Source organism: Hyaena hyaena, unplaced genomic scaffold, assembly GCF_003009895.1.
Source record: "Hyaena hyaena isolate Hyena2069 unplaced genomic scaffold, ASM300989v1 scaffold_1077, whole genome shotgun sequence".
In the NCBI taxonomy this organism is placed as follows: domain Eukaryota; kingdom Metazoa; phylum Chordata; class Mammalia; order Carnivora; family Hyaenidae; genus Hyaena; species Hyaena hyaena.
In genome coordinates, this window is record NW_024081713.1 from 471,735 (window position 1) to 496,736 (window position 25,002).

The window sequence follows — 25,002 nt, forward strand, 5'->3', positions numbered from 1 at the left end:
GATTAAAAACCTAATTTGATGGGGGGAAACAGTATTCAGTAAGATTCCAAACTCATTTTCTAAAATATAATTTATTATATTTGCATCGTAATGTATAAAACTTAATTTGATGGGGGAAGAAATAATATTCAGTTGGATTCATACTCATTCATAATTAAAAAGAAAAATAATCATTAAGCTATTAATAGAAGAAAACTTCCTTAACAAAAATATCTACTGATCACAGTCTTATAAAAATCTTACCTAATGATAAGATACTAGGTCTTATGTAAATTTTAAGGGAAAAAAACCCAGAAATGACATCACACTATTATGCAACTTAGGATTCTATTATTAACTAGAAAGAACTTCAAAGTATAATAATCACAAAATATAAAATACTGTAACTTATAAATTAAATACTAGGATTGTGTGTATAGAAAGTATGAGATATTGCATAATTATAACTAAAGAAAGTCTAGAAATATAGCTAAAAATTCAACAATTAAAACATAATGGCAGTTTTTAAATAGAAATTTAATATATAGCATTTATACAAGTTAGAAACTATAGTTGCTTAGAATGTAATAAGAAGTATATGTGCAATAACCTTATGGAGAAAATTTCAATATAGTTCTGAGGGACCCGGATGAAAATCTAAATAATTATAAGACATACATACTTGGATACAAAGTCCCAATACTATAAAAATGTCACTTTCTCACAATTCAATGTAAACATTCAATACCATTTTAATCAAAGCCCAACAAAAATTTCCATGGAACTTAACAATTAAATTCTAGAAGTGATGTGGAAAAATTAAAGACCAATCCAAAAATGTGCAAGGATTTAGGAAAATGAAAACTCCAGAAACTGCTGTCAGTTTACATTGCTGCAATCCCTTTGGAGATAATTTCTGTAATATCAAGTCAATTTGCAGCTAAACAGAAATGTTACCTCAGAATATAACACAGAGAACCTTTTATACGCACAAGGAAACGATGATATAATTGTAGAATTATTTGCAATCACAAAGAGCCTGATCAATATTAATGTTTACCAGCAGGAGGACCCACTGTGTATCATGCTATATTCATAGGGTATAAAACCACAGAGCAGCTCAACTAAATAATAAATATTAAATACCTTATGTTGGAATAAATAGGAAAGAGTCAGAGTGATATATAGAGCATTCTAGATTTAATGTAGATTTAATGACAGGCAAAACAATAAATATTATTTATGGATATATACAAATGTAATATACTATGAAAACATTTACTGCAAAGACACATATCACTTTTATAAGAGTGGTTACTTCTAACAAGGAAGAGTATTTGTATCTAAAGGGAATATAAAAGTATCTTAAAAGGGGAGTCTAGGTGGCTCAGTTGGTTAAGGGTCTGACTCTTGATTTCAGCTCAGGTCATGATCTCATGATTCACGGCATCAAGCTCAGTGTCAGGCTATGTGCTTGGAATTTTCTCGCTGCTCCTACCTCACTCATGCATGCTCTCTTTATATATAATAAAATAAAATGTATATATTTATTTATTTAGAGAGAGAGAGAGAGAGCGAGCGAGCATGCACGGCGGAGAAGGGGCAGAGAAAGAGGGAGAGAAAGAATCCCCAGCAGGCTCTGTGATGTCAGCACAGAGACCATTGTGGGACTCAAACTCATGAATCGTGAGATCATGACCTGAGCCAAAACTAAGAGTCCAAGGCTTAACTGACAGAACCACCCAGGTGCTCCTAAATCAACTTAAAAAAATAAATAAAAAGGTCTTAAAATTATCTGCCATGTTTGACTTCAAAATATTTTTGAAGGAATTTCCTACATATGAGAACTGAGTATATGGTATAAATAATAATGGTCTTTATAATTTTCTGACTATGTGACCGTTTTCATTAAAATTAATATATACACAAGTCATTAATTTTCCAGTTTTGGTTTAAAACTAAGAGACAATGTTGTTTTGGTTGCATTACAGTCTTCTTTGTGAATTAAGCTTTAAACAAAAAGTAGCTAAAGATTACCAGATGGTGAAGAGCTGAACATTAGACCTATAACTATAATAATCAAAGAGAGGACTTTAAGATCATTTTATAGGCGGTGCGCTCTTTACAACACAAGGAAAATAACAGACAAAAGTTCCACCAGCTCATGCTCCTTGTAGATTCTTTATCTGTAAGTTTTGGGTGTATTTCCCAGCATTCTAAATAAGCAGAAAAGTGGGCTAGTTGTGAAAGTAACATTAATGTATAGAGTTTGCTATGCTCATCTTTCATTCCAGACAGATGCTTGTCATTCCTTAGAAAATGTATTGCACCCAGTTTAAACTGCATGGTGATTTAAATGGGCTTGGTATGTCTAAAGGGCCACCAGACAGTTGGCTTCAGGTTTTGAGAACAAAGCTGAATTTGCTGGAGGTGATCCTTGGACAGTTGTGATCAGGAGTATGCCATTCATAACTTTCTTACCTTTGACATAATTCTATGTAGACTAAGAATTTTCTGATTGGAACAGAACAGCTGTTATTTAGTTTGAAAAGCCTCCAGGAAACTAACACTTCATAAGGGATATGTTTAATGTACATTATGACTAAATAGAAGTCTCTGGACAATTTACCATTGAAGAGATACATTTATTGAGGGGCTAGTGAGGGCTCTCACCTGAAGGCATGGTGCTTCAGTACTGCCTGCAGACTTCTCAGCCTCACTAACTCTAGTTATCCTGCTCTCTGGCCTCTTGTGCTCTTTTTTAAATGAACAAGGCTATCTCTACTTAGGTTCTTCAATTCAGTGTTTTTTCTTCTCATCAGGAATATTGGAACCAAAATGAATTTCATTATAGTACTTTCTCCAACAATAATTGGTAAAAAGCATTATCATTCTTTCCATACTTTTAGTGTAAACAAAACAAAGCATTTTGAGGTCACTGAAATGAATAGTGGAGGTAAGAATTGGCTAATACAGGTGCTGACAGTTGCTTTGTCACATGACTGAAAGACACAGGAGATTCAATATTTTTGGCTTTTTTTGTGACATGCACATGACAATAGATAAATTCCAGAGAGGGGAAAAATAAGTAGCCATGTATTTAAAAACAGGAATGAAGATTGGTTATTTTGATCATTCAAGTGTTTAATCAAGCAAATATTTTATAAAATTATTTGATCTAATATTGGGTGATTTTGTAAACTGTTGAGAAAGTTAAAATGATGTTTACCACCCAAATGTATATATTACATTACAATATACAAAAGGAAAAATAAAAACATCCACAAACATGAAGGAGTGCAGTGCTTAAAGTATGGGCTCTTGAGCCAGATGGCTGAATGTGAGTACTCTCTCCACCATATGGACAAAGGTTGTCCAATGTATAAAGTGGGATTAATAACGATCTCTTAAAATTGTTCTGGGGACTCAATCTTTTACTACAATGAAAGTACTTAGAATGCTTCCTGGCCATAGTAAGCGTACAATAATGTCAACTGCTTCTGTTACTATCACTATATAAAGATTGAAGAAATAAACATAAAATCCAGCTATTTATGAAAAGCACATCTAAACCCAAAATATGTCAGGGTGCCTGGGTGGCTCAGTTGGTTAAGCATCTGACTCTTGATCTCAGCTCAAGTCATAATCTCACAGTTCATGAGTTCAAGCCCCACATGGGGCTCTGCACTGATGGTTGTGGAGCTTGCTTGGGATACTTCCTCTCGCTCTGTCTTTGACCTCCCTGGCTTCTGCTCTCTCTCTCTCAAAATAAATAAACTTAAAAAAAACCAATATATGTCAAAAACTTGAAAATAAAGAGAAGTATGATTAATCATACAAATAATGACACAATAGAAGTAGGAGAGAAACTATCAATATTACACAAAAGAAAATAGAAGTTAAAAAACTTTAATGGAATGAGGAGAGATATTTTTGATAGATTAAATATTAATCCATAGGAAAGATATAGTCATTTTTCAACCTTTAAGAACTTAATAAATTCAAAGAAAACAGAAATCTATAATCACAGTGGTTGACTCTATTATATAATATGTAATTATATAATACACATTTAATATATAGTACACATAATTATATAATATATATAACACACATATATGATTACATTATACATATATATGTACATACATGTATGTTATATATAATATACAATATACATATATATAAAACTCAGAAAGTGAAAGCAAGACTAGTAACACAATTATCAGGCTTACTATATAGGCAACTAGGTATAGATAGATGTAAAACTTGTGTATATTTGGCTGTGGTCAGCCTTGTTCTGAAACCTCAGATAATCCTGATGGACCAATAGAATTCAAAATCAAGTTAGCGTCACTGACTCAGAAAGATGCAATAACTCCAATCTCCTTCTGGGGTCAAAGGGCTTCACTTCTTGCTCTCATGCGTAAGCCCCTCCTATAGTGGAGATGTGGTGATAAAGCCTCCATGCATATACTAAGCTATGCAGGTGGTGCAGGTGAGAGACCTTGTCCACTTGGCTGCTCTCAAGGCCGGCCCCTTTCAGGGCTGTTTGTATATCTGTATATCTGCATAACAATGTTTTATCACTTATATTTAGAAATCATGTAACTTATCAAGTTGTTTCACATGAGTAAAGGTCAGACATTGCAGCAAAACTCACATGTGACAAAAAATGAAGGAAACTTTTAATTTTTTTTAGTTTTTCATTTTAAGGGCAGGATTTTGTGAAGAAGTCTGGCATTCCCAAGGGTCACACTGCCTAGCAGTCTACCAAAGACTTTTATCACTTTAGGTTATATGCTGTGAGATAATAGAATATAAAAGATAACCAAGGTAAAACTGCAAAGTTAAGTTGAAATATTTTGGTTGCTATAACACACATATATTATTAAAGATCCCTATTATGAAATAAGTGAGCCATGAATTTGTTAAGGAGCTCTAAACATTTTTGGAGGAGGCACATTAAAGCTACAGCCATTCACTGCTAAAGGCCAATGGTGATTAACACTTTTTAAACGATGCTCTACATTTTTCAATCATTTGATGTGTTAAAAATCTAATAATATAACATAGCTGTAGGCCACAACTGTTTCTCCAATTGACTTAATGTTGCGCTTTATATTAATAATTTAAATGACAATCAGTTGTTATTTTGACAGGATATTAAAACATGCTTGATTCAGATAGTTATGAAACACACTAAAAATATTAAACTAGTTAGACCTCCTGCTCTGCCAGAACTATAAAATTAGTGTAATAAAAAAAATCTAGAAATGTATGTGAAATTCAGAAACATGTCACAGGATAGTACTTTCTTTATAAGGCTTAACAGACACTAACCAAGAGGCAGCGATTTTATGTACTTAATTGTGATCCTGAAATATTAGCAATCACTTTAAAGCCAATACCTGAACCCAGTGAGGCTCTTCAGAGGTGTGCACTTGACCTCTCAGTAAGTTAATGTGGATAATTTGAGGTGAGAAAAACTTCCTGTCTTATCCTCAGTACAGCTCAGACATTTACCGCTTAGCTTTCTCATTAAAGTGCTTTTAGCTCTTTCTATAGAGAACTGTAAGCTAGACTCAAGTTATTTTTGTTTGTGTGCCCACATTTGTTTTCAGAGAAAAGAATAGTAAATAAAAAACTGGATCAATCTTTAATGTCATTTGTTTTCATACATTTATTTGTATGCCATATTTAATATTTGTTTTATGGAGAAGTCATATTATTTTCTCCCAATGTTTAAATGCTCATATATACCAGATTTATAAAGAAATTATATACATTATAATATATATAATTCTCATTGTTATATATTCCATATAATAATAGACTTAATCTCTCTATGTATGTATATATGCATATATGAAACAAGATTCAGCCAACTTTTTTGTAAAAGTTCAGACAATAAAATATATTTAGCTTTGCCATTTGTACTTAACTCTTTGTAGCATGAAAGCAGCCATAGGCAATATGTAGGTAAGTGGGTATGGCTGAATTCCAATGGAACTTTATTTATAAAGGCAGGCTACTGGACATTTGGCTCCCGGGTTTGCTGAACCCTGTACCAGAAGCATTCTGCCAACCTTGAACTTATGAATTAACAATTAGAAATAGTCCCATGATTTTAGGAAGAAGACATAAATGCCCACTATCCATGCTGTTGTTCAATAGTTGTATAGATTACCTAGCTTGTGCAAGAAACAAAAAGAAGAGCTATGTATAGGAAAGGAGGAGCAAAAACTATCATTACTTCTAGATGTTTGACTGACAAACAGAATCAATTGCAAAAGTATTTGAAGAAATAAGATTATAATGATAGAATAACAACATTAAAAAATCAATCGCTTCCTAAACATGAGTAATTAGAAAACATAATGAAAATGGGATTCCATTAGCAATCATGCCGAGGTCCAAATTATATCTTGGAATAAAACTGACCAAAAAAGGTCTCTATAAGAAGTTTTTCCTTCTCTGGGAAAGATTTGAGATGGCTATCACCAAAGATTTTCAATAAATTTAATTTACTCTGATTCAAAATTCCAAGATATTTTTAGTTTTTGGGGGGCAACTTATCAAGGATTCCAAAGAGTTCTATTTGGTTCTTTTTACATCGTGACTTACTACTTTTTATAGATTTTACTTCTTGCTTTTGGTATCTTTTTAATTTTTTAATGTTTTATTTATTTCTGAGAGAGAGAGAGAGAGAGAGAGAGAGAGAGAGACAGCGTGAGCAGGGGAGGGTCAGAGAGAGAGGGAGATACAGAATCTGAAGCAGGCTCCACAGAGCCCGACATGGGACTTGAACCCACGAACCGTGAGATCATGACCTGAGCCGAAGTCGGACGCTTAACCGACTGAGCCACCCAGGTGCCCCCTTCTTGCTTTTTGTTTCAATCACAGTTTTTACTTCTTTAATCATATTTAGCATGCTTTTCAATATTTGGTATCTGTCAATATAAATTTCTGGAGGTCTTATAGATCAGTTTCTGATACTTACATTTTATATTTTGTAATTATTCTTACTTTTGCTCCCCAGTTTTCTTATATGTGTATGTGTTTAACTTTCATATTCACAAGAATTTTATTTGTGGGGAATCTCTGAGGCCTATATTGAGACTGTGTTCTTCCAAAGAAGATTTGACTTTGCTTCTACCATTTAGTTGACTTTAAGTTTTGGATGATATGTATAGTGTAAATTCAGGTCCTAAATCCACCTAAGACCTGATCCATTATCATATAATCTAAAGGGAAATTTTGATTCCTTGTACCCAGAGCCAAGGCCAGACAAAGATTTCCTAACTGCCTTCCCTGGAAATGATTTTCTTACGTATTGTGGTTCTTGATTTTCATGAGCATTACTTTGCACTGGGATCTCAGATTCCAAATGCCTTCATGTAAGGATCCAAGCCTTAGGAACTTTCCCCATGTTGATGGACATTCATCATAACAATGGCCATTAAGACCAAAACTCTAGGACCCTGTCAGCAGGAAGTGTCCCACTGCAGCCAAACCTTACCTATAAGGACCCACATTTTGGTAATGTCTTGACCTCAGCAGATATCCATTACTTCATATCCACCTATTCTTCGTATCCACATTTATTATCATCTATACATGGCTTATCTGTACTTTTAGGTGTTTTACTCCTACAGATTTTCCATATGCATTAATGCAAAAAATATGTAGAATGAGGAAACTTAAAGTGTTTCCCAACACTCTGCTTGATATTAAATAATTTAGTGCTATATTTAGATTTCATATATATTTGGATTAATAAAATATTGTTCTTCATTATGACCTTTATAAAATCACCCTGAATCATATTTCTTTTCAGGGTGATTGTTACTTGTCCTATTATATATTTAGTAGTTTATTTATTGTCTGTGTGCTTCATTCTTGGCATAGCCCCAGTACCCACAGTGGGATTAAAAAATATTTATCGTTAACTGAATCAATAATCTTTCTATTTCCAAACATAAATATAGTTTTCAAGGTTAATACAGATGCAATAATTCATGCCTCAATGTAAAACAATAAACATTAATTACTTTCCTAGATGCCTGTATCTGAGATAAACTCTACCATTCTACACAAAAATAGAAATATTTAAGTATATAGTTGGGGTGAAGAGGTGATGGAGGTTTGGGGCTGTCCCATTCAGTGAGACAGCCCCTGGCCACATGTAGCTATTTTAATTCAACTCTAACTTAGTTAAATTAAAACTAAACATTTTAAAGTCAGTTCTTCAATAATTCTACCTACATTTCAAATACTCAATAGCTACCTGCTCCTATTAGCTATTGTCTCTGTTGGGCCACATAGAATATAGAACATTTTCATCAACACATCATCACAGGGAGTTCTATTAGACAGCTCTGGTTGGGAAAATTCTGGAGGATCAGAAGAGGTAGAAGAGGGAGAAAATTTTCTGCAGTAGAATTAGTAAGAGTATTTGAAAATTTGTTCCTTAAGTGTAAAGAAGAGGACTCCTGAACAAGAAGACGAGCCCCATCTTTTTCCACTTCTGCCACCAAGACCTCTTGGCAAAAAATATTTGGTTATATTTAACTTATAATGGTGATGCAATAATGATTACTGAGCAGAATTTTGTTTGGATCATCTGCAGAGAAAGAAATTTTAGAATTGTTTGTTTGTTTGTTCCTGCATGTAGTATAATAGTTTAAGAGCTAGCTAAATTAAAATTTGTTTTTTCATTATGTACTTTCCTAAACCACTTAATATGGTTTTACGCATATACAATCTGCCTTTATAATGCTAAAGCCAGTGAAAAACTGACTGTTGAAATTCAAGTAATTATTCAAGAAACTATTTTAACATATTTTAGCAGTAACATTAAAAAATTAAAGGGACAGGTCTCAGTGACTTGGTTGCAAGATATAGGACTCATTTTCTTTTTTTTCATGTATTCTCCCAGTTCCATTCTGATAGGTGATACTGGATCCTGACTGGCCGCCAACCCAACCCAGTGTTCTCTAACTCTTAAGGATGTATATATGGCATTTCTTTTGAAAATGGCTTCCACATTCTGATAATTTCCCAAGTCTAAAACTTGCTACCTCAAAGAAGAATTCAAAACAAAGTGAAGCAAAAGCACTTCCTGGCCTCACTTCCTTCTTGCTTTCAAGGGATCAGATGGTTATAGTTTATCTTCTACCAGTCAAATGAACACATGTAAGACTTAATTCAGAACTAGTAATATGACCAAGCAAGCTGGACCACAGGCAATTACTTTTGCTAGCTTGACTATAGCAAAGGTAGCCAGCCGCTGCAAAGACCAATCCCTGATTCCATAACTTTCTGATCATGACAGAGACAGCACTGACACTGCATCCAGCAAGAGCAGCTGTGACTTCAGGTTCTTGTTGCTTCCTCAGGATGGAAGAGGGAGTGCAGGTCTAGATACAGTAGCTATGTAAGTAGCTTTGTAGTTCAGAGCTTTCTAATCATGGAGACAGCACCAACTTTGCCTGATGTCTCTTTTCTTGGAATGCCTCTAATTAATCATCCTTGGAAGTTTTCTATATTCCCCAATAAATCCCTTTCTCATACAGTTATCTGCAGTGGACTCTATCATCTATAACTAAGATTCCTAACACACCTACCCATTGTAGGTTCAGCAACACAGAGGCAAGAACCAATGAGACCTACCCTAATGCTAAAAAATCATTATTATTATTGTTATTATTATCAATAGACGACTTATGCTTGACTAAAGTTGCTCAGAATTTTATAAAGTCATGGGCTCACTGATAAAAATGGGCTATAGTTTTTTCCAACTCTCACCTCTGCTTGAATATGGGGAAGCATTCCAAAAGGATACAAAGGGATGAGACCGAAGCCAATGTTCTGTTTTTCTCTTGGTGCTTGTAGAACCTGGGTTTTTCATGTTATATGTTCTTGTTCCTTCTCATAGGACTGGATTTTGCCTAATGAGAAATCGATGAGGGGTATTCTGAGGAACTCAACTTTATTCCCAGATTTAGCTCGTTTATTTATTTATTTAAAAAAAGTTAAACATTTATTTATTTTTGAGACAGGGACAGGCAAGATCATGAGCAGGGGAGGGGCAGAGAGAGAGGGACACACAGCTGTCAGCACAGAGCCCGATGACGGGCTTGAACCCACCAACTGTGAGATAATGACCTGAGCCGAAGGCCACTGCTCAACCAAAAGCCACCCAGGCGCCTTGATTTAGCCCATGTTTAATGGTCATTCAAAGTTTTTACCTGTAGAATTATTGTAGATAACTTATTGATCATCATAGCCCCGAGGGCTTTAAATTAGGCTCCCACTGTCTCTCATTTAAGCAAATGGCTGGGACAAAGGGGTCTTCCATGTTATAGGATGATTGTTATCCACGTTTACCAGTCAGTTTGGTTTTTCTTCCATCTTGCAGGAGTGGAAAGCAAGCTGTACAACTGAAACACATGCATGACATAATTCTCATCAAATTATTCAGAGAATGGGGCACCTGGGTGGCTCATTTGGTTGAGGTCCAACTTCGCCTCAGGTCATTATCTCATGGGTCGTGGGTTTGAGCTCATGTCAGGCTCTGTGCTGACAGCTAGATCAGAGCCTGGAGCCTGCTTCAGATTCTGTATCTCCCTCTCTTTGACCCTCCCCTGCTCATGCTGTCTCTCTCATTCTCTTAGAAATAAATTTTAAAAAATTATTCAGAGAAAAAATAGTTGTGTACAATACTAACTTCACGATGATATAGCGTAAGCCTGCATTTTGCTTCAGTGTTACATTTTCTATGACTATGCTGTTACATTTTTAAATAAAGGAACAATACAATAATATAAAAGGCAATAGGATACCATACATTCCAGAAAGAGCCCTGACAAGTTCTCAAACTCATCTCCAAAGCAATTATATGGGAAAGAGCTAGGAAGTTGTCTGCATTGTGCAGAACAATCAGTCTTTTGTATTTTCATAAATGTCTCATTTCTCAAAGCCACATGGGGGACAAAAAAACCCCAACAACTTTAGTATGAGAGTAATTATGGTATCAAAACAGAAGAAAAATGATCTAGCTCTAGAGAAGGGGGGAGAAAAACCAGCCTGATAAATAGCATCAGTCTGATCCAGACCATTCTGATTTTTCCCCTCTTATTTTATGGGCATCATCATGAAAGAATAGAAAGAGAAAGAAAGAGAAAGAAAGAAAGGGAAGGAAGAAGGAAGGAAGGAAGGGAGAGAGAGAGAGAAAGAAATTAAAGAAAGGAAGGAAGGAAGGAGGAAGGAAGGAAGGAAGGAAGGAAGGAAGGGAGGGAGGGAGGGAGGGAGGGAGGGAGGGAGGGAGGGAGAAAGAGAAAGAGAGAAAAGAAAGGAAAAGAAAGGTTTGATTTGTTTTGAATCAGAGACTGTGGGGTTCAGATGCTTTTGTTTAGGAAGATTTGAATTTTTCCTCAGAGTAAGCTATAAAAAAATCTTAATTTTTATTTTAGAATTTCCCATGAATTTAGGATCCTGATAAGGTGCATTCAAACTTCTGAGGCATTGTGAGATTTTATTTAAAAAAAATATTCCATACCATGAGCTTATTGAGTGCAAATGACAAGAAATTAAGCAGGATTCCCTAGTTACTGTTACTTCCTCTCTCCTTCTTAAAAATGTCAATATCATATACTTGTATTATGCAAATGGTCTTGTGTCTGTAGGCCCCTAATTCAGAGATCAGCAAACTTTTGCTGTAAAAAGCCAGATAGTAAATATTGTAGGCTTTGTGTGGTATCTGGTCTCTGTCACAACTACTCAAGTCTGCTGTATGTAAGCAGCCATAGGCAATATATAAAACAATAGGTGTTGGTTAAGTTCCAATAAAACTTTCTTTACAAAAACAAAAACTGTACCAGATTTGGCCTATGGGCTGTAGTTTTTCTACTCCTGTCTTAAAAACAGGAACTCAATTTTTCTAGCTGTAATGTTTGAAAAACTCTTTGGAGAGGGATAGAACAGATTTTCTTATGTCAGACAAAAGGCGTTTAATGAAGAATATCAGAAAGAGCACTAGATTTGGGTTGGGGTGGGGGAAGCAAGTAGTGGCTTCAACATTTGCAAAACAAAACATTCAGAAAAGCAAAAGCCAATAACACCTGAGTCCAAGATCAATAAGATCCATGGTCTGAAACAAAATAGAAGGTAAAATATCCTGACCACATGTACATCACAGACATGAGAATGAGCAGAAATTAAAGGAGGACATTTAAACAGTCCCCAAGTGAGATTATACAGAAGAAAAGTCCTTGGCCCTAAAGAAAACAGTTGCTTTAGCTAGATATTCTTATATGAAAACTGGGGCTAGGAGATAAGAAAGACTGGAAGAAAAGCTGCCAGTGTTAAGAAAGTCTATTTGGGGCAGTGAGCAAAATAGTAGGGAGACAGATCATTTCTGACATTTATGAAGCTCCTTGGTGAATTAGGGAGGACAGTACAGTATAAAGAGCTTCTGTGTCACTAACTTCAGGGAGACACCTGATACTAGACCACCTTTCCCCTGCCCGGTCCCCTGTCCTCCTGGGTCCTGTCTCCCACTGTAGATTCTCTCATGAATGTACTGTAACCCCAAGCCTGAAGACTGGCCCAAACAAATGGATGACATTTATCTTGCTCTTCTGCTTTCCTTCTAGCACCCATCTGATGGGCACATTTGTCTTCTAATAGAATGACTGCTGATCATGTGGATGGGATAAGCTGAAAAAGGTGAGTACTGAAAAGTGTTCGAAGGAATCATACTTAGCACTTAGCTTAAGTGGGGTCTCCTACAAATGTTTTGGCATCTTTTCTTCTTTGAAAGGTAATTCTTTAGTATGGTAGAAGTTATACAAAATCCCATTGATTAGGTGTATATTCTGTTACCAGAATTGCATCCTCATATTGAATAGTTTCTTCTAGAACCTGATGCATTCACTGATTAGCGGCTATTGTCTTGGATTGTGCAAAAATTTGATTTGTATTGAGGAGGATACATACGTGTTTCAGCAGTATGTTTGAGCACCGAGATAAAACTTTTGATGTTTATATTGTTAACTGTAGTTGCTTATGGCAAAAATTGCCAAGATCCCACAAGAAGAATATAAAATTTCCCTGTGAGAGTTCTCAAAAAGAACTTCTAAAATGCCATATTCAGTGAGATGCCAATTCCATTCTGCCTGTTTCACATTCATTCATTTCTTTGCCATCTACTCTCAACAGCTTTACTTCCTGGGTTTATACCAGGGATCTCCACAGGGAGGTTCATACGTTGAGAGTTTAAAAGATTATTCAGTAGGGTGCAGGAAGAAAATCCTAGAATTTGTGTCAACATTTACTCCTTATGTAAAAATACAGAAGAAATAAAACTTACTAATTTTAAATATTTATATATTTATATTCTTTAATATATAAGATAATTATGCACATAAATGCATGTAATATAATCTATCATATACTTGTGTAATACGAGATAATTATGCACATAAATGCATGTAATAATCTATAATCTAATAATCTATAATCTATAATATACTTGTGTATTCAGTTATTGTATTTGATATGTGGAATGACATTGGTGTTTTGAATGACAGTAATTCATGATGGCTACACTTTGTTTCACAGAGGAAGTTTTATCAATTGTAAGGGAAAGGGAATATATGGACTTAAACAATTAAACAAAGAAGGAGAGAAGTATAGAGAAGAATAAAGAAGGGTTAATACATCAAATTGGGTACTCAAAACATCCAACTTTCCTTTTTTTTTTAAATGTTTTTAATTTATTTTTGAGAGAGAGAGGGAAAGAAAGAGAGCATAAGCAGGAAAGGGGAAGAAAGGGAGACACAAAATCTGAAGCAGCCTCCAGGCTCTGGGCTGTCAGCACAGAGCCCGACGTGCGGCTTGAACTCATGAGCCATGAGATCATGACCTAAGCAGAAGTCTAATGCTTAACTGACTGAGCCACCCAGTGCCCCAGAACATCCCTTCTGGCTGGTGAGGCCCCACAGTGAACAGCTGGACTGGAGTCTGGATTGAAGGTCTCTGGGCAGTGCATCCTCCCCTCAGGTGAGGCTTTCAACTGTTCCCACCGGGGCGAGAGAAATGCCATCCATGTGTGATCGATGGTGAGACATTAAGTTTGCGCAAGTGCAGTCCTGAGCAAGCTGGGTTTTTTTTTTTTTTTTCCCTTGTCATATTTCATAATCTTAGGAGCCTAGGTATTTGTTTTTCCTCTTTCTTCCCAGATCCATTCCAGGGAACCCTGCCTGGTCTGGCTCCAGGAGGAATGTGAAGCCCATAAATTCTTCTTGGCAACAGGAAAAGAAGGACCAACTCTGATCCCGAGGTCAGATATGGAGGAGAAGCCAACCAAGCCCCCCATGACTGGGTAGGTGCGGCTCTGGGCAGAAATGCATGACAAGTCACACAAACAAGCTCTATACAGAACAACTGGGATCCTTACTCAGTTTCTCAGATGTTCCTGTGTCACACAGGATACCCACGATAGCGGAGGTAATAGTGTGATTCCACCATGCAGAGTAAGACTACAGAAATCAAGTAAAAATCTCAACATGTTTCAACACATATTGTTTGTTGTGAATGACTTCAATATAAAAGTCCATGCCAGTTACAAAGCACATGGATACTAACATCTGTTCTAAGCCACTAAAGAAATATCAGAAAAGAAATAAGAACGTATGAGAGAAAAAAATTCTCAACAGTTAGCTCTTTTTTTTTTCCTAATACGATGCTTTGTGGAACATTTCTATGCACGACTACTGGTGGTGAAGCTGACTTGACTAGTATTAAAAATAAATAAGAATTCCAACAACTGAATGGGATTTTGGATGGATCCCATTGCTGCCATCTTCTTTCTATTCTACTCTGTCCTTCACTGTTTACAGAATGAGCTAGCTTCTTGAAACTCAGCTCCGGTCACTCTACCCTCCTCTTCATGTGCAAGCACTAGCCAGCCAGTGTATACATAATCTTCAGAAAAGTATAAAATGAACAACTTCATGACCCTATTCTTTCTGGTTTTATCTTCTACTCTGTACTAAACACATTATATATTCTTGCCACGTTAGAGTATACACGCATTTCTGAGTAGCCCTATCTAGAAAATCATGAACTTCTATGTTCCTCTTGTATATCTCAAATGTTCTTCATTTTCCCAGTTAATCTCAAATGGTATTATCTTCATAAATCCTTTTCTATTTTTCTCACTGAGATTTTATATCTTCTTCTTTTCTATTTCCATTTTGTGCAGTTGTCTTATCTTTTTTTTCCTTGAGAGAAGCAATTTTGCCTTATTTGCCTTTATACGATTCTAGGACTCTTTGTTAAATTGGATTGGTTCCTCCTCTTCAAACCCAATTGAAGGCCTGTCTACCACGAACTGTCACTAACTACATAATCTTTCTCTGAATCCCCTCACTGATATATATATTTTAGCCCCCTCACTGATTCACTATATATATATATATATATATATGTATATATCCATATATATATATGTATAGTGTTTGTAAGAAACAAAATAATTTTTTAAATGTTTATTTATTTATTTTGAGAAAGAGTGAGCAGGCAAAAGTGGAGGAGGAGCAGAGAGAGAGAGAGAGAGAGAATGAATTACAAGCAGGCTCCCTGTTGTCAGTGCAGAGCCCAACATGGGGCTTGAACTCAAGAGCTGTGTGATCAAGTGTCAGACACTTAACCGACTGAGCCACCCAGGCACCCCCAAAATAAGTTTTGAATACGACAGCCTTAATTGGGTTTTTATGCTTAATTCGGTTGTTCACTCCATGACAACACAGACCATGCATTATATTTTATTAAAACTACATCATTCCTAGTGCAGGGGTCATTAAATATATGATGTTTAGTAAATGAGCGCTGACTACACATGTAAAAGTTACCATGTAGGGGCACCTGGGTGGCTCAGTCAGTTAAGCGTCTGACTTTGGCTCAGGTCATGATCTCGTGGTTCATGAATTTGAGCCTCGCATTGGGCTCTTTGCTGACAGCTCAGAGCCTGGAGCCTGCTTTGGAATATGTGTCTCCATCTCTCCCTGCCCCTACCCTGCTCATGCTCTGTCTCTCTCAAAAATAAACACAAAAAAATTAAAAGGAAAGGTACCATGTAATCTATAGCTATAATTTTGTTTCATAACTCACTTGGACAAAATAAAACCTTTTGTGTCAGGTTGTACTTTTCAAAGATGACCATCAAAAATATTTCCAATTCTACATGACATTGTTTTCATCAAGAAGTATAGTCTCTGTCTTCTCCTCTTGGATTTGAGTGGGCTACTGATTTGCATATAACCAATAAGAGTCTGTAGAAATGATAGAGTAACTTCTGTCTTTTGGTCAGAAAAAAACCAATGCAAATTCTTGCTTTGCTTACTGGAACATTTCACACTTAAAGCCCTGAACCACCGTGTTAAGAAATTTGATTCCCTTGAGGCCACATTGCTGTGAGGAAGCCAAGCTCTATGGGGAAGGTACATGCAGGCACTTCAGGTTAACATCTTCATATCTGAGTTTTCTTATCCCACGTTCCAGTCATCTGAGTGAAAGAGCATTCAGATGAATCTATGCTCCTGATGTTGAGTCAACCCAGGTTTCAATTCTTTTCAGTTCAGGCCCCAGATATTGTAGAGTAGAGAGAAATCATTTCTGCTTTGTTCTTTCTAAATTATTGAACCAAAGAATCTGTGAGCATAGTAAAAATGGTGTTGTTAAGTTAGGAATATTTTGTTATTTAGCAATATTACTGGATATGTTCTTTCTGATTTGGGGGAAATATTTTAATGCAAACAAATGTGTTAAGAAACATAATCTTTGATTATGTTTTTAGACATATAAAACCATACATGGGCTCACAACTTTCCACATCTCAAACTCTGAAGACCATGTCACCACCTTAGCCTTCTAATACAACTTACTAATTTTCTATAGCAATAATTTGTCAGGAAAAACAAATGGAACCACAGAAGAAATTCTGAATAATCAATATAGTGAACACTTTTTTATCTCTTTACAATCATAATTGATGATTCTTTTATATTCTGACAGTTGTATTTTGGGAGGTCAAACGACTTCAGTTACACGGGCATGTTTTCCTAGATTTTAAGGATAAGTAAGCCCCCTCCTAAAATTTATCAAGCTTGCCTTCTGTTCATTGACATCAGGACGTACGCAGAGTTTTTCTCAGTAAGTTCTACCAAATAACAATGGACTATATCTGGCTTATCCAAAGCCTAATGACACTCAGAACAGCTGTCATAGTAAGGGTAGAGGCAGAAGAGGTGCTAGAATCAGGGTAGCATTCACCATTTCCTCTTTTACCCAGTGAGAAGCTGAGCTCTGAGCAAGACAATAAAGTCATGTGTAGCCAGGTGCTATTGGCACTGTAAGCACATAAGTATGTACTCTTCTACCTATAATGTACAAAGACCGTGATCCTTCTTGGTGAACACTGACCTTAGCTTTGACTCTTGTCAGCCAAAACACACACACACACACACACACACACACACACACACACACACACACACACACTGAACACTTCCCAACCTAATTTTTTATCAATCATGTGGAAGAGCCTGAAATGTTCATGTCCTGGAAATAATTCCTATCACAACAGAGTACAGAAAAAAAAATTTTCCATGTATAGCATAAGCCACATCTGCTTTAATATTTAGCAATGGTTTTCATGTCTTCTATGTCACTTGCTAAGTTTCTGACCCTCTGGTTTGCTTTCCTCATTGGCAGTTGTGTATTCTGTTGGTCTGAGTTCTTGTCTTGGTAGCTTGAATGCAAATACATCTGGAAATTCTGAGCATGCTGAAATTTAATCTATCTGAAAAGACTGTGGCTCTTCTGGCTCATGGGCCAAATAAGACATTCAGCCTTAGCCAAATCTATGGATAATGTGTAGGGTTTCTCTATGAAAGCTACCTTAACTAGTTAGGTAAGTAACACAAGATATGTATTTCACATATGATTTATATTGGGTGATAGACCAGCAAAGCTTACTTGCTGAAACGAAGTTTTCTCATGAATATTTATTGGCATTTGTTTATGAGCAAATCATAACATTCTAGTTTACCTAAAATAACTCTAAGCTTAAGCTGTTTATTGCAATTGGGCCATAAATGGGTTTACTTTGTAGGGATTTTGAATTACTTTTGCCTTGAGACTTCAAAGGACTCAACACATTTTCCAAGAAAATCTTAACCCTGTGTTGGATACTCCTAAATACCTCAAAACATAGATGGGATGACCACATAATTTTCTTGAAAAATGTAATATCCTTGCTGATCTTGTCAGTTTTCTCCTTTTCATCAATGGATACTGTTTCCTCAAGTAGATGGGATCCAGAATTAAGAAAGCATTCTCCCTTTGGTACTAACCGTGGCTGTATTCCTAGTGAGTATGATCATTTTAATTGTTTTAATGTCTGTTTATTTTTGAGAGAGAGAGAGAAGAGACAGAGCATGAGGAGGGGAGACACAGAATGTAAAGCAGGCTGCAGGCTCCAGGCTCTGAGCTGTCAGCACAGAGCCCGATGTGGGGCTCGAACCCATGAACCACGAGATCATGACCTGAGCTGAAGTCAGATGCTCAACTTACTGAGCCACCCAGGCACCTCAAGTATGATCATTTTCAAAAACTAACCATAGTGCTTATTTTTTAAGTAGGACTAGGCCTGTGACAAATTTCTTTGAAAATTTAAGACCTTGACAAGCCCTGTGTACTGGAAGAGCTGGATGCTGTGCTAGCACTTCTGAGTCCCCGCTTTGACTGTTATAAGTCACCTTTCTCTGTTCCAAAGCTAAGTAATTTCTCAGGGACCTCATATTGTGTTTCAGAACAAGTTTAGATGTTGACATCAACCAGTTCAGATAAGACTGGCACTTAACTGGCCACCTTGGAGAGTACAATGTTACGGGTTGAATTATGTGCCCTGTCCACAAATTGACATATTGAAGTCCTAACCCTTGGTTATGTAACATTATTTGGAAATCGGGTAGTTGCAGATGAAGTCATTAGGGTAGACCCTAATCCACTAAGACTGATGTCCCTAAAAAAATGTGACATTTAGACACAAAGACACAGACACTGGGAGAAGATGAAGGCAGACATCCACTGATGCTTCTGCAAGCCAAGAAATGCCAAAGATTGCCAGAAAACCACCAGCAACCAGGGGAGAGGCATGGAACAGAGTTTCCCTCACAGCCCTCAGGAAGAACCAACACCTCGATGTCAGACTTCCAGGGTCTAGAGCTACAAGGAAATACATTTCTGTTGCTGACTTTGTGGTACTTTGTTATGACAGATCTAGAAATCTGATATACGAGATTTAGGGTTAAAACTTCTGCAAGGTAAATTTCATAACCTAAACCCAAATGCTCCACATTCCTATTTGTGTCCTGGAATGTTTGGGCCACAAAACCAACACCAAATCTGCAGTCTTTTTTTTTCTTTCTCATTCATGTACACTGCAACACACACTGGCTTTCTTCTCTGACTAAAGGCGATCTCCAGGTGATTTACAATAGTACATCTATATTATTGTCATAAAAGTATGCTCATGGCTTTAGATCTGATTTACGATTAGCATCATTCAATGGTTATATGGTATATTGGTAGCGTTCAAATAAAATGAAATACAAAGATTGACATTGCAGTTAAATTCAGATCAATTCGGTAATGGGAAGAATCAGCTGAAACATTTGTTAGGTTTAAATTTGGAAAAAACAATAGGTATGATTTATTCTTAAAATTAATTATGAAGACCAAAGTTGATATGAGTTCCTGAGTATGAAAACGGGTGACGTTTTAGAATTGACTTCATAGCAGAAATCATTTCATCTATATATCACCCTGCCTTTTAATGCCAGTCTCTACATTAACCTTAGATCTGATATTTGAAGTGACAGGAACAAATAGGCTATAATGATCAGGTCAGGGAAGAAGGAACTTGGCTCTGCTGTTATTTTATTTTATTGAGTGCATATTGGTCTGACTTATTCTCAAGAAACCGTGTTGTAATATTACATACAGGAGGCCACATTTTGTACAGATATTCATTTAAATTTGTAGAAAATCTATCCAAGATCTCAAGGAGAATATGCTATTCTTTTTACTAAAGGGTCATTTCATTGGCATGGGTTTCTGTGGAATAAAACTGATATAAATTGAATTGCATTAAATTTGCCTCACCCCAAAACAAATGGGCAACCAAATCTATAGGTGCTTCTTATCTGTTCTGGGAAAGAAATTCCATTTCCAAGCATCAGCTTGATTCCTCTATTGAAATACCAAAACTCTACCTACACTATTCCCAAGATAGCTGTTGATAAATAACCATCACATTCTCCACATTAAGTCTAGTTGTGGGGTTGGAGTTCCTAACATGGGACCCATGGAGCTTCTACGAAATGCTGAATTGGTTTATGACTTGAAACATGTTTGTCACCATTGCTTATTGGTACCACAATTGGTGCCTCACAGAGGTAGCTATTCATTTGAGGATAATTGAAGTTAATGTCTGAAATATTATACGTGCAAGTTTATAAAAACAGCTATTTTGAATTTGACATGTTTATGTATGCAAGTTTTATAGACTAAATATACACATTTACAAATATGCATATGATAATTATAAATTAAAATTATACATGCTGTCAGTTTTCAGATTTTAACAGTATATGGATGAAACCCTCCCCCCCCGAACCCCCCCCCCCACCATGAAGGAGCTAGATTCATAGCTTCAACCTAATCTCATTTGAAACTTCTCTTCCCATCACTTTTGGTCTAGATGAGGCACTGATCCTTTTGTGTTCCGAGTCCAGCCCAGGCAATGTTCTAATTCATGAAATGTTACTTCCCACTGATCATGTTTTTGGTTAGTCCATAGATTTGGGCTACACTTCTAATTGCAGTTTATTTTAGGTCTTTGTCTACAATTTCTCAAACTTAGGAGTTTTATATATCAAGCATAATTTACTACTGTACCAGTTATCTATTTGGAGTAGCAATATATGCTAAAACCTATCATCTTAACACATGTTTATTACTTCACACAGTCTCTGGGGATCTGGAATCTGGGAGTGGCTTAGCCAGGTGGTTCTGGCTCCAAGGGTCAGATGAGCATCCAGTCAGGCTACGGTCTCTCCATAGGGTCAGATGAGCATGCAGTCAGTCTACAGTCTCTCCATAGGGATGCTCACAAAATGGTAGCTTGCTCATCCCAGAATGAGTGAGCTCTGTTCAACAGACCCTCCAGGTGATTCTGTTGTCTGCTAAGCTTTGACAACCACTGACCCAAATGACTCTTTTGGAAGACACACACCCGTTAAAAATTCTCACTTAGCTTTCTATTAGGGAGAATCACTCTGCTCTTGGTATTCCAGTACTTTTGGAAATGTCTATATCCTTTAGTGTACTATAGGGAGACTATCCTCAGTCTTGTTTCATCTCTTGGATATCGCAGAGTTCCTTGAAAATGCACGGTTTTAGGAGGGGTACACCGACTCTCACAAATGTCCTGCACCATTTGTTCTAAGATGCCTTCTCTAAGCAACAGGAGGTTTTGGGTACCCAGGGTGATTACAGAAATATTTCTTCCCTCCTTTCCAAATTCAAGACCCTTAACTCCTGTTTTAGTTCTGTTGCTTCATTATACACAACTCTCTTCTACAGATAATTTGGAGCTTAGAAGCCCTTAAACTTTCTGCCTAATGCCTTCCTTAACCTGTGGTCTGCAGCAGTTCCAACCCAACTGCAGCGAGGTTACACCATAGTTAAGTGCTTAAACAAACAGCATGGGTACGAACTTACCCAGCTATTAGCAGAAGACGGGGTAGAGTGTTGGAGGATGCAATTTGTTCTCCCATAAATGGAGGCAAATCCTCAAATAAGAATCTTCTGTTACAGACTTCCATTTCTCTGTGATTAAGTTTTGAGACTCTGCTACTTCAGGAACAAAACGCTTTTAAATTCAACCTACTCTCAGGGCAATGTTCCTCTTAATGATAAATGGGCATGTTTCAAGCTGGGAGGTTAAAAGGTGAGAAAAGGCTAAACTAAAACCACCCTCACAGTACAGTGTTTCACTGTATGATAAATGGCACTGTTTCGGCCTGAAGGGATAAAAGATCTTACATTTGCGTTGAAACACAGAGAGATCCAAGGGCTCACTAAAACTGATTATAGATGTATCCACAAAAGTAAGGGTAAATGGCTGAGTACAAGCTACTATTACATGGAGAAAATGTCATTATTTTTTCTTTGCCTCTGAAAAACACAGTTGTGCTGCTTAGGAAACCACTTATGTTGTTGTTCATAGGTGAAAATTCAAAAATATATAAACATTAAAAATTTTAATCATTAAAATTCTTTTTCATTAGAAAATTCAAAAAAAAAAAAACAAACAACAACACAGGACAAGAATCAACCAAAACCAGCATTTTCCTGTTGTCTAAAAGCTTATACTTGTGACAGGTGCCTGGGTAGTTCAGTTGGTTGAGCCTCTGGCTTTGGCTCAGGTCGTGATCTCACGGTTTGTGGGTTTGAGCCACTCATCCGGCTCTGTGCTGACAGTTCGGAGCCGGGAGCCTGGTTCAGATTCTGCGTCTCCCTCTCTCTCTGCCCCTCCCTCCCTCATGCTCTGTTTCTCTTCGTCTCAAATACTTTTGAGCATTTATAACTTGAAACATACCACAAAGAACTTTCCCCTGTTTTTGTCAAACGCAGCACAACCGTAAGAAAAGAAATTACTACATAAATTGTTGATCTGATTCTTGGGTCCACAAAAGAGCTTAAAAAATAAAAAAGATGGTTTGCTTTTTAGGCGAAGAAAAGGACAGACAAGAATAAGGACATGAGCGATCATTTGAATATATTCAGGGGTCATGATGTCTGCCTTCACATATGAACTTTCATTCAAAGTTGCTCACATGAGGATTATTTTTCCATCTTGTCAAAGAACCTTCCACAATTAGCCTAACTTCACTTGCAAATGACTGAAATTATTAGAGATGGTAGAGCACACAGAGTCAGTATTGTCCTTAAAAAGGCTATTATCATTTTAAATGACAGTATGAGTTAGAGATCCTAAACAAACTAAAATTTAAAGAGGACTGCCTAGCATACCCAGACACCTAGTGCATGAACAAATACAATGACTTTGCTTCTTTTTGCAATTTTTTGTTTTCTGTCTGAAAAGTCTCTGTTTTCTGTAAATTTATTCTCATTTATCTCTAGTTCTTACCTTCGTTAAAAAAATCCCATCACCCAGATTCTTCTTTCCTGGTTCCCTGGGATGACCACTACTTCTAGGGCATCAATACCTCCTGCCAAAACCCCCTCCCAAAGGTACACATTTAAAATCAGCCATCTTTCCTGGGCTACTACATCTTTGAAGACTGAAACCAAGAGAAAGAAGAACAAGGAAACTTAAATTGCCTTGCCCATCAATTTCCAGTCATGATGTAATCCCCACAGTACTGTCACGGAGGCAAACCCTCCATACTCTGTCAGAAACCCTGCCTGGCATCCAAACTGGATTGCTGCTTCAATACCCCCATGGCCATGTTGCACCCTGTGGTATCGATGGCTGTCTGAATTAGACCTGAGCTTGCTGTGCCTTTATAATATGGTGTCATAGCCTGTCCATGGAGCCTGGTGAGTTCTCCTAAATCTACCCTTAACTTTCCCACTTCCAGAAAGCTCAGTTTGCTATATAATCAAAGTATCTCTCCACTCTTCCAGAATAAGTCAGTCTTAATTTCTTTTTGTTGCTGTCATGTGGGTAGACACGGAGTTTAACATACTTGTGTTAAATCCTTCAGAAGTAGTTCAATATGTCTCTGGCTAATTTTTTCCTTTTTCCTCTTCTTTCCTCCCCCACCCCTTCTCTCTTCTCCCTCTCCCTTCCCTTCTCCTTTCTTTTCCTTTACTTTTCTTACAGGTAAGGTGAACCAGGGCCAGATGGTAGCAGAATAGTGGAAAAAACCCCAAACACAGTTCTTACGGGAATTAGAAATATTTCTTAGTCTATTAAGAGTGATAAGAGTAATAAAGACACAGTGTAGCGGTGGCCCTTGACTCTTCTTAACATTCATTTATTTCTATGCTAATTAATTGATCAAGATTTCTCATTTTAGTTAGAAAATAAACATACAATCGGAATACTTTATAGTATTGCAGGCCCTGCTAATGATCAAACTCCTGCTAAAAGAAATATCAGTATTTATATAAAATACATATGTGTGCATGTTTGTGTTTGTATATACACACATACATATGTCCATATACATGAGACTAGATATAGATATATTTGTTTTCCTTTTCACCCTGTGATGCATCCTAGGCTCTTATGGGATAGGCTGGGGAAATTCCTCCATAGAAATGTGGGCTTCATTCCCCCAGCAGTGGGAAGTGTAGTCTGGAAGCCTTGAACTCCGAGCTACCTTTTGGAATTGTTTGGCTGAGGAAAGTTGCCTTCCCCAAGGCAAGACCCCATCTCCAGGGACGGGCCATACAAAAGGACTAGTCAATATCCCAGAGGCAAAAAAGCCTGTCTCCAGACTCCCTCAGGAGGAAATTTGAAAGACAGTTTGGGTTTAAGGATTGCTACAGTGTAAGCCTTGACAGTTGTCTTTTCTTTTTGTAATGCAAGTGCCCAACTGAAGCTTTGCTAAGGCAACCACTATTGCAAAGACCTCTGTCTCCAATAAGCACGTTGGCAGCCACAAGACTATAAAGAGCCAGGCTACCCACCCACCACAACTGTAACCCCCAGGCTTCTTTCTTTCAGAGATCTTGGTCAGCTTCTATGACTGACCCTTTAGGCTGCCTGTTTTCTGTCTTTGAGTGCTTTATATTTTGGTGCTTATGTTTTAAATGTACTAATAAAGAAACCCTAGCCTCTCCCCCTGGACCTCAGGGCAGGCAGAACACCGAGACTGCGGCTCTCTCTGCTCTTTACCCACAACTTTGTTGTGT